Here is a 16,189-nt window from a genome sequence, read left to right on the forward strand (position 1 = left end):
TTTGTCCTTTGTCTTGCGGTTTGGGGACACCTTTCCCTTGCTTCGGATTCACAGATCCAAAGTCTCGCTTCTTCTGTTTAAACTTCTGCTCAATCTTGACAGTGTATCAGTACGTCGTGCCAAGTGAGGAGATGTCCAGGAAATCCATCTCGTCCTGGATGTAACTATGTAGGCAGCTGTAGTACTAGAGTAGCAAATGTTTCTTAGAATCCTAGATGCCCAACTTCGTGCACAATGTATGAAAAACATTGGTAAACTCCAGCACATCTTGGTCCCTTCCTTGCCACAATGTGGTCCACTTTATGTATTTGTGCTCATAGCTCCCCATAGGGTAGTATTACTCCTTGATGGCATCCCAGAATGAATTCCAAGTGGGAGCGGCTGAAAATAGTGAGTTTTTACTTTCATCCTTCTACTCACAATAGGTTTCCCACCAGTCCTTGACGCGGGGGGCGGCTTTAAGAAGAAAAAAAGTAATATTTTCTCGGCTGGAAAAATCATGAATAGAAAAATATCCTTCTAACAGATTCAACCATTTACCTATGGCATCTGCATCTATTTGGCCCTCAAATATGGGAATGTCAAAGTTTACTTGTACCTTAAAATGTGTGCAGTCTCCAGAGTGGCTATTGGATGTGGACACTGTGGAGTACAAAAGAAGATATGTTTTTATTGATCATTTTGTCATCTTTTCTTTAAAACTCATAACCTCTTTGCATCATGAACTAGGTAGATAATAAGAAATCATGATAAAATCTAAGGGATTTATAGGCAACACAAAACTACTAATAATTGCCATTTCTTATGCAGAAAAAAGGAAAAATGAAAGATTTCTGTCCCAAAGAAAAAGACAAGGCAAAGTTAACTATTGTCCTTTTGGCAGGGAACCACATGCAAACAAGGCGATCCAAATTGAAGCGTATCAGCCAAGGAAGGGAAAAGGAGATATCGAATCGGTGCAAGGAAACAAATGGATAACTGGGAATTAACAGTTTGGTGAATCCCTCAGGATCCTTTGATCCTGAGGGATCGCTATCTTAACTATTTTTGCATCATTGATATCTCCGCTCAGCTGTTATAAAAAGGGGCAGCACTGCTAGCCCGGGGGGATGACCTGTTGTTGTTTTTATGTAACTTTCCTTTGTATTTGAAACTTTGATCATCGACTCTCGTTGAGAATTGATCCACTGTAACTTTACTTTGATGCTTTAATATAAATCCGGTTGCTGTTCCATCTGTGATCTTGGAATAATCTCAAGCGGTGTGTCCCTGGAGGCTAAGTGCCCGGCCTTGGTGGAACACTTGCTCCTGTACCATTATCTTTAATTCATGCATGGTTTTCATTATTAGCATTGTTCGGTAATTTGATGTGGTTTTGTTATTTTACATCACAATTCTGTTATTTTTTATTTATGTTCAAATGAGCAATATCGTTCTCTGTGACAGGAATGTCGTATTTCTGACTTTGTAACGCATTGTTGTTCCTTTAGTCATTGATATAACATTGCTATTCCTTACAGAATTCTATTGTTGTTCAATTTCAGAGTAACTGTGTTGTAACATTCATAAGTTGGTATTATTGTATTCATCTATGGTTTACACTTAATTGCGATTGTTGTTCAACTGACATTGTTGTTCCATTACGAATTACGATTGTTATTCTTTGTAACTGAGATTGATATTTGTGGCATCGAAATTAGATTACTGTTTCTCTCAATATTAACACATGTCGTGTGTGTTATTTATTTTGGTTCATTGTACATTTACATTTGGCTCTAAGTGTTGTTCGATATTTCATTGCTAATCAGTTTCCGTTCTATTTCCGTTTGTTGTCTGATTTATTCTTAGAGTAAAGATTGCTATCTGATTTCTGTAGGATACGCTTACTGCACCTATTTCTGTGGATTAAGGTTTTGTTGTTTGTAAGAACTAGTTGTTGTTCCATTTCCTAGTTGTTGTTCCATTTCCTGTTATTTGCGTTATCATTGCTTTGGTGTGCAGAACGATCTGAAACTGTAGTGAGCATTAACATTTGTTGTCTAGTTCCCAGGTTGATGATCTATTCCTTGATTATCTTTAGTTGCATCAGTTTATAGAGGGAAGAGTTATTGTTACTGTACCCTTGACTTGTAATTTACTTAGTCTTCTGAATGCATGATTCAATTCTTAAAGTGCTTTGTTGTAAGTAGATCTTGTTTAAGCATCCGTTTTGCTCTTGTATTCTGAGCACTATACTACTAGCATTACTCTGACAAATGACCACCTCAAACTGAGTACACTCTTTGAGATAACAAATCGTTCCTAGATTGATAAGTCAATGTGAGGTAAATAGAGGTGAAAAAGACCCTTTTCACTGCTCGACATTTTGGCACCATTGCCGGGGAAGAGTGTAGCCATTAGTTTCTTTTCCAGAGTAGTGTAAGAACATGTTAGGAAAGAATTGGGTTTTAAAAATGAAAGGTAAGAACCTGTGTGTGGAGTATGTAATAGCCCTACTCCCCTGCCCGCTTTCCTGCAGATTTGTTTCTATTTTGTTTGGGTAGAACTTAGCAGTTGATTTGTGTGCATGACTAAGCAGAAAAAGCCTAAAAAGAATCCCAAACCTCTACCCAAGCCTGATAAAGCTAAGGGGCCGGTGACCCTTGGCCGATCGACCTTTATAGACGAAATCCTTAAGAAAGCAGAATCTTAGCCTTCAATAGGACCTAGAAGAGTTACTTCTAGATAGCCTACTAGTTCCCTTCAGGCCACAGAATCACCATCTGTAGCCTTTGCTGAGGTGCGTAGTCAAACTGAAGAGCAAGATTTTCAAGAAATTGAAAATTCTAGCACAAAATCATTGCAAGAAGGGAACCTTAGAAACCTCTGTGAAGGAAGAGGAGAAACAGGAGAGACTGAAGAACCAAGATCTCCTCTTGGGGTAATTCAGCCGCTAAGCAGCCCAGATAAGGGAAGTGCTGCAAAAATCATTTATAACGAAGTTGAAGAAACTCAAGAACCTGAACCCCCCCAGACATTAGGCACTCTCATCATCCCAGATAAAGGAAGTGATGTTAAGGCCATTCCCGTTAGAGCCATTCCCCCTCGACAACCTAGGAATACCCTCCTAGATATCCCAGAAGGTTATTGGTATATATTTGACCAAATGGCCCAGAACCAGCCAAACACCCAAACCTCTACACTGCAATACCCCATTGTGGATACTACAACTAATGCACCTATGAAAGTAATTCCTCTCTAGCATATCCCTACATTCCATGGCCTTACATCAGAAGATCCAGATGCATTCTTATTCGAATTCGATGTGCTATGTAGAGGATATGACTATACCACCGATCCCCAGAAACTGAAATTATTTCCCTCTACATTAAAAGGGGCTGCTCTAAGATGGTTTATGGGATTGGGTGGTGGTGTTATAAATAACTGGGACCAAATGAAAGAGACTTTTCTAAAAAAATATTAGGATTATTGTAGGTCTAGAGAGTTAAAGGATGAAATATTTCAGATGGTAGCTAGACCAAATGAAACATTAGAAGAGTACGTTGAACGTTTCCAGTATAATCTTCAAATATCTCCTTATGCATCATTAACCTTACTTGATAATGTATTAAAAACAACATTAATTAGGGGAATGAAGTAACAATTGATTGAAACACTAAATATTATGGGAAAAGGAGATATTTATCAGGAAAATTTTGCTGACATTATTAATCTATGTATCAGGAGCTCGAGAGGCAGCGCAAGATTGAAACCAGCAAAACATGATCGGTTTGCAAGAGATAACAGAATTTTGGCAGAAGGAGTAACTCGTGCAGAAATTGGAAATTTATTAGAGAATTTTAAAACTAACATATTTGGGACACTGACAACACAACTTGATATTATGCAGGCCAAACAAAAGCAAGCAGAGGAAGAACAAAATTTGGCAATCTTCTGTCCCAGATGCAGAAAGAAACACAGCCATAAGGAGTGTCCATTAGATGCAGTCCAAGTTTGCACCATTTGTACAAAAGATCACTCTGCAGAGAGTTGTCCCTCACTTCCTAGATTGAAAGCAGTATACAAGGAAGCAGAAGAAGAACCAGAATCAGTGTATCTACTCAGTCAGCGTCTTCAATGGCAGCCGCGACAATCAGGTATGTTCTCAGAACCAGCTTCTTATTTTCAACCCCCACAATATCATGCTCAACAATATAATACAATGTGGAAAAATCAACCTCCCTTCCGAATTGGTCACAGAAATCATTCCCTTCATCATCTCCATGGCCGAATCAAGCAAGCCAACCCAATTGGCCAAATTTTCCCTATGCCCCACCATATTGGCAAAACAATGTATATCCAGCACAATGGACCCCTCCTACTTCACAGATTCAAGCCTGGAAGAAAAAATTGGCAAAGACCGATGAATCAACTAGTAGGAACCATCCCGCTCCCTCAACCTACACTGCCAGCATTACAACAAAACCCCCAGTCTAACTTAAGACCGCAATTCCCAGCTCAACCCAACCCCAATCCAAATAACAGACCAATCCAATCCATTCAAATAATTGAAACACTGGAGATAGGAACCGATCTAAGGGAGTGTAATGACCTTCAATTAAGATCTGGGCATATCATTGAAACAGAGGGAGATAAAACAGCTCAAGTTGAAAATAAGTTACCTATAGAAAAACCGCTACCAGAAGAGGACGTGATCAGACAACAAATTCATGATCCAGCAACCACATCCTCCCCCCCATTCCCAGAACGATTAACTATACCTTGACCTATACAATATCCTCATTTTGACATACTGGGAGAACTAGAAAATATGTACATAAAAATCCCACTCCTCCAATCCATTCAAGATATCCCGATATATGCAAAGATTATCAAAGAGTTATGTATAAAGAAACCAAGGAGGAAAATAACAAATAACTCAAAAGTCCAAGTAGTTGGCACTTTATCCGACTTATTATCAAGAAAATAAACACCCGTTAAATACGAAGACCCGGGAAATCCAATAGTAACCGTACAAATCAATGCACAAACCTTCTCAAATGCCTTAGTTGATCTAGGAGCTACAATTAATATCTTAACAACCACCACTTGCAAAAAATTGGGCATCACATTAGTAGAACCAACCTCCACTTTACTAGAACTGGCTGACCAATCTGTGGTTAGGCCAGAAGGCACACTACATGATGTCATGGTATCTGTTGACTCCTGGGAGTATCCAGCCGATTTTCTAATAATAAATCCCAAAAACTGACTTGATGGACATCCATTGATTTTAGGCAGACCTTGGCTTGCAACTGCCGATGCTTATATTGGCTACCGACAAGGCAGTATGACCATGACTAGGGGAGCAAATATCAAGAATATAGCTTTATATCCCCCATCATAGCCAAGTGTCACAATAATAAAAACTAACAAGCATCCTGTATCATACCTCACCGAAAATATTAGATCTCCATTAACCATAAAATAGGCCCTCGATTTCAAAGACCAAACAGAAGATGATGCTATCAACAATTTTATTAGCCAAGCTGAACCCAGATCCCACATACAATGTCACATGATAGAAGCAGCATTTGATAATGAATTAGAAGAAGATCCTCTTAAAGATACACACGATCAAACAATACCTACTACCTCTGTCTCAAATAGCAAAATTGTAGAAATTGAGCTAGGAAAGACTTTAAACATTAATTCCAACCTGACGTCCGAACAAGAAAAGAAGCTCATCCAACTACTCAGGAAATACAAAGAAGCATTTGCATGGGACTATCCTGATATGAAAGGAATTGATCCCCAGTTATGTACACACCACATTTACATAGAAAAAGATGTGAGACCTGTTCGCCAACCACAAAGGAGACTTAACCCTCATCTAAAAGACACTGTAAAAGCTGAACTTCAAAAACTTTTAGATGTGAATTTCATCTATCCTATCTCCGATAGTAAAGGGTCTCGCCACTTGTTGTGGTACCAAAGAAGAATGGAAAGTGGAGGATTTGTGTAGATTATAGAGAGCTAAATAAAGCAACACAAAAAGACCACTTTCACCTTCCATTCATTGACCAAGTATTAGACACTTTGGCAGGAAAGAAATTCTTTTCTTTCTTAGATGGCTTCAGCGGATACAATCAGATTCAGATTGCCCCTAAAGACCAAGACAAGACCACTTTTACTTGTCCTTGGGGAACATTTTCCTACAGATTTCTACATTTTGGCTTATGCAGTGCTCCTGCCACATTTCAAAGGGCTAGCCTCAGCATCTTTTCAGATTTAATAAATGAAGGGCTCAAAGTGTACATGGATGAATTTACACCATATGGAGACGATTTTGACCCGGCATTGGACACACTGGAAAAAGTCCTACAGTGTTGCATTGCCATCAGCCTTTGTTTGAGCCATGAAAAATTATATATGATGGTGACTGAAGGAGTTATTCTAGGCCATTATATCTTAGCAGTTGTCATACAGGTAGACCCAGCCAAAATTCAAATAATTTTTCTAATTTCCACTCCTACTACTCAAACAGAGGTAAGAAGTTTTCTTGTATTTTCTGGTTACTATAGAAGATTTATAGAACATTTTTCGCATATTGCTGCACCTCTATATGCATTGACAGGTAATGTTGAATTTCTTTGGACAGAAAAATGCGACCATGCTTTCCAGGATCTGAAGAAGCTTGTGTCAACAGCCCCAGTCCTTTGAGGTCCAAATTGGGACCTGCCATTTCAAATTTCATCAGATGCTTCAGATATAGCTATTGGAGCAGTCCTTGGGCAGAAAGAAGATAAAAAAACATATGCAATTTATTATATTAGCAAGAATTTATCCCCTGCTGAATTAAATTATACCGTTACTGAAAAGGAATTTCTAGCTATAATGCATGTTGTCAATAAGTTCAAGCATTACATTACTAGATATCCTGTTATCTTGTATACAGATCACTCTACCATAAAATATTTAGCAAATAAACCAATCACAAATGGTAGAATAACTAGATGGCTGATCTTATTGCAGGAATTTGATATCACAATCAAGGACTGACCTGGAAAAGAAAATCTTGTAGCTGAATTTCTTTCGCGAATGCCAAAACCAGTGGACGCAGCAACAGTTGAAGATCAATTTCCAGATGAGTATTTGTTTGTTGTCACTGTTAAAACACCCTGGTATGCTGATGTTGTGAATTACTTAGTAGTAGGCAAATTATCGAAACATCTGACCCCCAATGAATGAAAATAGATTGTCCAGTGAAGTGCTCGATTTTCTTGGATCGGGGGTTACCTCTTCCATACAGGGGTAGATATGCACATCAGGAGATGCATCCAGGAGGATGAAATTTTTGACATTTTGAAAGCTTGTCACGACGGACCATGTGGCAGACATTTCGCCAATCGGAGAACTGGACATAAGGTGCTGCAAACAGGGTATTATTAGCCCACGATCTTCAAAGACGCAAAGAAGTCCGTTCAAGCTTGTGACAGTTGCCAAAGATCAGGACGCCCTGGTCAGTCTGACAAAATGCCCCTGAATCCACAGCTAGTTATTGAACCATTCGAGCGATGGGCCCTCGATTTCGTTGGTCCAATTAACCCATCCTCGAACCAGAAAACATATATTTTGGTAGCAATAGAATATGTCACCAAATGGGTTGAAGCAGAGGCATTGTCGAGTGCTACAGAGGATTCCATCACACAGTTCCCGTTCCATATATTTGTTCGATATGGGCTTCCAAGAGATATAATTAAAGATGGTGGACCACAGTTTGCTGGTAACAAGATTGCTACAACACTAAAAAACTATCATATCCAGCACAAAATTACCACTCCATACCACCCATAGGCAAATGTTCAAGTAGAAAGCAGCAACAAAATAATAGAAGCAATCTTAACAAAAACCATTGCGTCACATAAACGCGATTGGGTTGTAATATTACCAGAAGCCTTGTGGGCTTACAAAACAACATGGAGAAGCAATATCGACTATTCACCATACCAATTGGTGTTTGGAAAGGAACCCATCTTTCCCATAGTATTCGAAAGCCAAACACTGTGAACAACACAAGAAGTCGGTCTAGATCTAAACGAGGCACGGATTAATAGATTACAACAGCTTAATGAGTTAGATGAAATCAGGTTCTCTGCCCTTCAAAACACTGCATTAATCCAACAGCAATGAGCTAAATGGCATGACGCTCTCATCAAAAATAAAGTCTTCCGTGAAGGAGATTGGGAGCTCTTATACGATTCCAGGTTTCAGGATTTTTCCGGGAAGCTTCAGTCTTGTTGGCTGGGGCCATATGAAATCCAGAAGGTACGTGATAATGGCACCCTTACTCTAATCACCATTGAAGGATCTGGACATAACTTCAATGCAAACGGCCACCGAGTTCGACTATACCGTAAACCACTTACTCGGGAATCCTTCTACCAGCAACTCCGTGGAGACTCCGACATGCAAATTTTGGAGGAGGAAGAGAAATCTTCCTCACCTCTGGTTCATTAAAGTGATTCAATTGTTCTTACATTTTGTACATAACTTTGTTTTGTTAGCATAAATTATTCTCTGTACATATTTTTTTGTATTTGCACTTTGTTGTTCCTTTTAGAAGAATCAGCAATTCTAAAAGGAACAACACCTTCACCATTTTGTTGTTCCTTTTTTTTCAAAAGAACAACACTTGCATTTTTCTGCTGTTCCTTTTTCAGAAGGAACAGCACTGTCGTTTTTGCTGTTCCTTTTATGAAGGAACAACATTTGTGTTCACTTTTGTTTTTCTATTGTTCATTTTCCAAAGGAACAACACTTTCGTTTTGTTTTTCCTCTTCCAAAGGAACAACACTTTTTGTATTAGCCGTTCCTTTTTCACTTTCATTTTTGTTTTTCCTTTTCCAAAGGAACGACACTTTTGTTTTCTGTTATTCCTTTTCCAAAGGAACAACACTTTTTGTTTCTGCGGTTCCTTTTCCAAAGGAATGGCACTTGCATTTTCTGCTGTTCCTTTTCCAAAGGAACAACACTTTTGGTTTCTATTGTTCCTTTTCCAAAGGAACGACACTTGTGTTTTCTGTTGTTCCTTTTCCAAAGGAACAAGTATTTTTTTGCTCTTCCTTTCTAAAACGACAACAAAATCTCGTATTCCTTTTATTTATGCTTGTTCTCCTTGTTGTTCCAATTAAAGGACCGCTGCTATTCCTCTCAATATATAATAATTTCTAGTCTTTTGGAGCACATCTATACACTTATGCAATGGATACAAAACTAGAGCATATTGAAATCAACAAATTATATAAAATCGCTATTTTTACAAGAAATTTCTTTGAAGTCATAGGAGGAAAGAGGAAAGGACACAATTATTCATCACTTTTTCTATCATTATCCTACTAATACTTATATGATTGGATATCTTTATCTTGGTGGTTCTTTTTTATTTTTTTCCATAATCTTCTTTGATCATTATTAAGGAATAAGAACAAAGGGTATATTTTTCTATTGAGATGTTAAGACTTCTGCCACCATTCCAACTCTTAAGGAGTGTTGAACCACCCTTTGTGTATAAATAGGAAAGTACTTTATAAAAGAAAAAAAAAGAAGAGAAAAATTTCTATATGAGTTGTCAAATGCAGGATAGGGGGTTTCATCAAGAGCCAACCTACATGATCATAAGGAAGAAATTGAAGTGGCATTACCACTATGGCCACCACACTAGGGATATGATCCAAGAGGCACATCAGAAAAAATAAAGAGTCCTTGGAACAGGAGGTCTCATCACGAGCCGGCCTGCCCACCTTTCACTCCTTCCTGGTGAATGGCATTATGGTTTAACTGGTTACCAAGCCAGCATAATGACCTCCATTTTTACGTTGCACAGCACTTCCTAAGCATACACAAAGGATCATGGTTCCATGGGTGAAACAAACAACTCTGTCAAGGTTATGGACACTTGTCGGTAGCAGAGCTCTGTTAATGGTATTGAAGTCAAATTCCTTATACACCAATAGCAATCATCAACACCCTTCTTTGTCTTATACCTTTGTACTACGTCAAATAATTTTACATATATCATTTCCTCGAACCATTAAACACTTGAAAATCTATTATAACCAATCATGATGGAAAAGTCGATCATGACTGCATTAGACGTTTTGGTGCACATCAACTGTCCTATCCTCCCAGCCTCACATCATATCACAACATTCTCCTATTTGTTAAGCGATCCTATTATACACCTCGATTTTGGCAACCTGCTCCTTTTGTAAACATGGCATTTCAGCATACACTATTCCTTTATGGCTCTGTACCATGGCAGTTCGACACGCCACTCCCTCATTTGACAGTCGAGGATGGCCTATCACATTGAAGGGGGGAGGCAAGTGACCTCATAATTTGTTGGTATACGTGTTAGACTATTATTCGGAAAACTTTTACTTGGGAATAGCAAGGCTTAACGGTATATCGTTTTTCAATTTGCATGGCTTGTTGTTCCTAAGCTATTTCCGTATTATGCTCTGCAGCAATTAGCAAGTGACTCAAGATTTGAACGAGCTTTTCTATTTCGTTTTTTTCTCTGTGTTTCTAACAGTTTGAACAGCCTACTATTCCATTGTTGTCTCTGCATTTTACAGTGAGCTAAAACATGGAAGGAAGATCAATTCGGAGAGAACCGCGAGTATTGACAGTTCATGATGCTGCACGGGAAATCCTAGCAAGGGCAGGATGGCTAGTTTATCTTAATCGTTTACATGAATCCAACGAGACCATAGAAATAGAATTATTGTAGAACTTGCAAGAATATCACTCCACAGTAAAGGGGAGACACATAGCAGTCACCAATGACATAATTGCAGAGGTCTCGGGACTGCTAGCCACTAGACCTGTGTGGACTCTAAAGAAGGAGAGACTGCAAAAGATCATAAAAATCTTCCAAGATGAAGGCCAAAACCTGACAGTCAGAGGAAAGGGAGTTCTACCACCAGCATTAGGGGAGCCATGGGCAGAATTGGCGGAGATCATCCAGAGCTACATCACCTGTGAAGACAGGAAAGACATGGTAAGACCACGACACCTTAAACTTTTAGCCATATTAAAACAGAAATTCTCTATGAACTTACCTACATTTTTAAATTCATTACTTCATGATGTTTCCCAAAGCATGAAAATATCACAACATGTAGAATCGGTAGTAAGTCACCATGGGCTGATATGACTGATATTTAACCATAGTCTTGCTCAGAAACATAGCAGCTGGGAAGAGCTAATTGCCACAATAGATGGGGGACTGATTCTGCCAGCCACAAAACGAAAACATGCTACCATTACACCAAATAGACCATTGAAACGGAGGAAATCAATTAGATTGGCATGGATTAGAGGGAGGTTGGACAAATCCCAAGGGAATACCAGCCAACCAGTGGAGATAGATGATTCAGGGGATAAGCAACCCTCGCAATTGGAAGGAGAAGAGAATGAGAAAGAATTGGAAGGGAATGAGGAAGGAGAAACGGAGGAAGAGATCGAGCAGCCTCGGCAGGCGGAGGAAGAGACAGAGGCAACATGAAGAAATCCCATTGAAAAATCCATTGCAAGAGAATGAATTTGCCCAAATTCTGGCCAATATGGGCGAATATGCCCAACCTCTCAGCCCGCTAGGCCTCCATATTGAAGAAGAACCAAAAGAGCATTCTGCTCAGGACAAAAATGCACCTGAAGAATTATGCGATGAGGAAGAAAAAGAAGAGAATCATTTCGTTCATGATGGAAGTATGATAGGAGAGAAAAGTGATGAAGATACAGAAGAGGAACAATCTGTTCCCAGCCAGACTACACTGGAAGAATTTCAGGGAGAAGAAGGGGTGGAAAAAGAAGTCACCCAGGAAATAATAGAACCAGCTAGGGTTTTTACTCCTGAGCAACCCGAACAGAACAACGAAGGAGCACCCCAAGAAGAAAACCAGGGAATTGGCCAAGATGACAGTCCAGGCCCGAGTAAACAGACAGTTGTTCCTTCTAAGAAAATAGAAGAAATTAAAATATTACGAAAAGAACAGCAAAGATTGTTGAATGTGATAGCACGACTTCAACAACAAATCAGGGTTTTGAAAATGAGAAAGAGAGCAAAAAGGACTTCGGGGGTGAGACCTGCAACCACTCCGGCGAGACCCCTTAAGAAAAATGTAAGGAGGACTCAAGTCTAGCCTGCCATTCAAAACCAAAAGGAACAGCATTCAGTTGTTACCCATGTTGAAGTGCAAACAGATGATATATCGGCCTGTGACAAAGAAGTTCAGACAGAGGCACAACCCTCTGAAGAAATGCGAACCATAAACACAAGATGACGCAATAAGAAGATTCAAGCGAACCTTCCACTTACCACTACCATGTGGGACAGTGATCCGAGGAAAGTAACCCTACAGGAGGGTTTGATGCAAGCTCAATAAGCAGTAGAAAAACCCACAGAACAAACAGTTTCTCGAGAGAAGTATGAAGAATTACAACAACAGCTACGGAATGTCAATCTGTCTGAAAGCCGGGCTTTTGAAGGATGGCGAAAGGAAGAAGAAAAAGTCGCAAAGGTAACTCATATATTAGATGTAGTTATCAGACAGATGGATACCTTATTCTCTTTGTACACTGACGTCCTAGCATGTAGAGCCCCTGCTAAGAATTATGCCTTGTTTTTAATGGAACAATATTTTCAATTGAAAATTAAGGCTGTCAAAGCAGGAGTCCCTATACAAATCGATACTATTGATGATTTTATAAATTGTTGTAAGCACTATGGAGTAAAGGTTCAAAGATTATTGTGTGAATTATATCTGCATAACCTTGTGTTAGATCAAGAGACAGAGCAGAACCCCGGCCCTTTCGTTGGGGATATCCGACTGTAGGCATTTATTTCGTTTGGAGTTAATCAAATCAAATGGCTTAAAGCCTATAATGCCTTCCAAAGACAAGAAAACGATTTAGACTTATGGGTAAGAGCTGAGCCTAGAGATCCATTACAGTTGTGGAATAAACATAGGAACCTCATGAGGACTCCGGGCATGATTGAAGCATTAGGACCCATTCATACAACAATCAATCGGCAAGGGATAGAATATTTCTTTACCATCAAGGACCTTGCCATTGCAGCTGCTAAATTTCGATATCAGACCTCTAATTCGAATATCCAACTCAGGGAACCATTTAATTATGAGAACTTTAAATTAGCCGTTGATCGCTTGAGCCTCTATGGTGAACTTATCTTGAGGGCAGGGCCATCTTGGTTAGGATATAGGTTTCGGAGTCCGATTATTTGGCACCCTGCACCTGGATACCAAGCCCTGTATGAGATGCCTGAGGGTCAGACAGGCCATCTTTTTGAACACCTAGTTAGGCATCATGGTTGTAGACCACCACATGAGATTCTGTCTCCGGCCTACTCTCTCACCGCCTTACATGTCAACTACAATGTTTTCATGAGGGCATGAAAAAGGGTAAGTAGGGGGGTGTGTGGAGTACAAAAGAAGGTATGTTTTTATTGATTATTTTGTCATATTTTCTTTAAAACTCATAACCTCTTTGCATCATGAACTAGGTAGATAATAAGAAATCATGATAAAATCTAAGGGATTTATACACAACACAAAACTACTAATAATTGCCATTTCTTATGCAGAAAAAGGGAAAAACGAAAGATTGTCATCCCAAAGAAAAAGACAGGGCAAAGTTAATTGTTGTCCCTTTGGCAGGGAACCACATGCAAACAAGGCGATCCAAATTGAAGTGTATCAGCCAAGGAATGGAAAAGGAGATATCGAATCAGTGCAAGGAAACAAATGGATAACTAGGAATTAACAGTTTGGAAAATCCCTCGGGATCCTTTGATCCTGAGGGATCACTATCTTAACTATTTTTGCATCATTGATATCTCTACTCAGCTGTTATAAAAAGGGGCAGCACTGCTAGCCTGGGGGGACGACCTATTGTTGTTTTTATGTAACTTTCCTTTGTATTTGAAACTTTGATCATCGACTCTCGTTGAGAAGTGATCCACCGTAACTCTGCTTTGATTCTTTAATATAACTCTGGTTTTTGTTCCATCTGTGATCCTGGAATAATCTCAAGCGGTGTGTCCCTGGAGGCTAAGGGCCTGACCCTAGTGGAACACTTGCTCCTGTACCATTATCTTTAATTCGTGCGTGGTTTTCATTATTAGCATTGTTCTGTAATCTGATGTGGTTTTGTTATTTTACATCACGGATCTGTTATATTTGATTTATGTTCGACTGAGCAATATCGTTTTCTGTGATAGGAATGTCGTATTTCTGACTTTGTAATGCATTGTTGTTCCTTTAATCATTGATATAACATTGCTAGTCCTTACATAATGCTATTGTTGTTCAATTGCAGAGTAACCGTGTCGTAACATTCATAAGTTGGTATTATTGTATTCATCTATGGTTTACACTTAATCGCGATTGTTGTTCAACTGACATTGTTGTTCCATTATGAATTACGATCGTTATTCTTTGTAACTGAGATTGATATTTGTGGTATCGAAGTCAGATTATTGTTTCTCTCAATATTAAAGCGTGTCGTGTGTGTTATTTATTTTGGTTCATTGTACATTTACATTTGGCTCTAAGTGTTGTTCGATATTTCATTGCTAATCAGTTGTCGTTCTATTTCCATTTGCTGTCTGATTTATTCTTAGAGTAAATATTGCTATCTGATTTCTGTAGGATACGATTGCCGCACCTATTTATGTAGATTAAGGTTTTGTTGTTTGTAAGAACTAGTTGTTGTTCCATTTCCTAGTTGTTGTTCCATTTCCTGTTATTTGCGTTATCACTACTTTGGTGTGCAGAATGATCTGAAACTATAGTGATCATTGACATTTGTTGTCTAGTTCCCAGTTTGATGATCTGTTCCTTGATTAACTTTAGTTGCATCAGTTTACAGAGGGAAGAGTTACTGTTACTGTACCCTTGACTGATAATTTACTTAGTTTTCTGAATGCATGGTTTAAGTCTTAAAGTGTTTTGCTGTAAGTAGATCTTGTTTTAAGCATCCGTTTACACTTGTATTCTGAGCACTATATTACTAGCATTACTCTGACAAATGACTGCCTCAAACTGAGTACACTCTTTGAGATAAAAAAAGCGTTCCTGGATTGCTAAGTTAATGTGAGGTAAATAGAGGTGAAAAAGACCCTTTTTGCTGCTCGACAGATGGCCGCCAGTGAGAAACCATTGAAGGATCTGGGCAAAGTTATCCATCATCGCATTCCTTTGTTTCTCGAGGGCCTCCTTGAGCAATATTTTGATAGGATCTCCTTCTCCTTCGTCTTTCTTTTCTTCCTCCATGGGATGCCGTCGAGATTTACGAGGCTGGTCTTTCAAAGGTTCCACTAGTTTGGACCCTAACTCCTTATATCTCGACCTCGTTGGGGACATGCAAAGAAAAAAAGAGAAAGAGAAGACCACTCTTATACCACTGATCCGAATTTAAACAGGAACGCAACAAATTACAGATATAACCATGAATACAGAGATGCAGCAAAAATAACACTTCCTTTGATTAATATCAAATAATGAAATATGCTTACAAATAGTATGGAAATGAGACTAGCTCGTCGATGGTAGCTTATCTCTGAGAAGAGATGTGGTGGTTGCACTCCTCTTAACTACATTATAATGAGGCTCAAGGGCCTTTTTATTATTGAACAATAAGAGAAAACTCTAAACAGCCAAAACCATAACTCGAGGAGATGTAACACCAAGAGTTTATGGGCCCCGTTGGGGTTAGTTGGGCAATCAACTTCTCGGGGTTGTAACTTGGTCATATTATCTCCGTTTGACGTGCATGATACCCCATTGGAAATATCTCTCCAAGGACTACGACAGAAAAGATAATTTTACATTGTCGTTGGCAGTAGATTTCCAAAAAAAACGTCGTTTAGGACCTCAAAATGGCTCCAGAAGTTTAGGACCCAAAAAAATGCTAAAAATAGTAAATTGTGCTACAATTAAGGAAATTGAAAAACTAAAAGAAACAATGGTGGTGGTCCAAGCGGAATTGGCAGGTGGCCACCAATATCCACCTCCCTTAGGAAGCAATGGTCCCCATTGTGTTGAGTTCCTCCATGAGATGAGGAAACTTTTGCTGAACTTGGTCCTTGGTGAGCCACTTACCCTGGTGAAGGAGTTGGTCT

Source organism: Pinus tabuliformis, chromosome J, assembly GCF_031772625.1.
Source record: "Pinus tabuliformis cultivar Carrire ecotype Pingquan chromosome J, CPIR1, whole genome shotgun sequence".
Classification (NCBI taxonomy): domain Eukaryota; kingdom Viridiplantae; phylum Streptophyta; class Pinopsida; order Pinales; family Pinaceae; genus Pinus; species Pinus tabuliformis.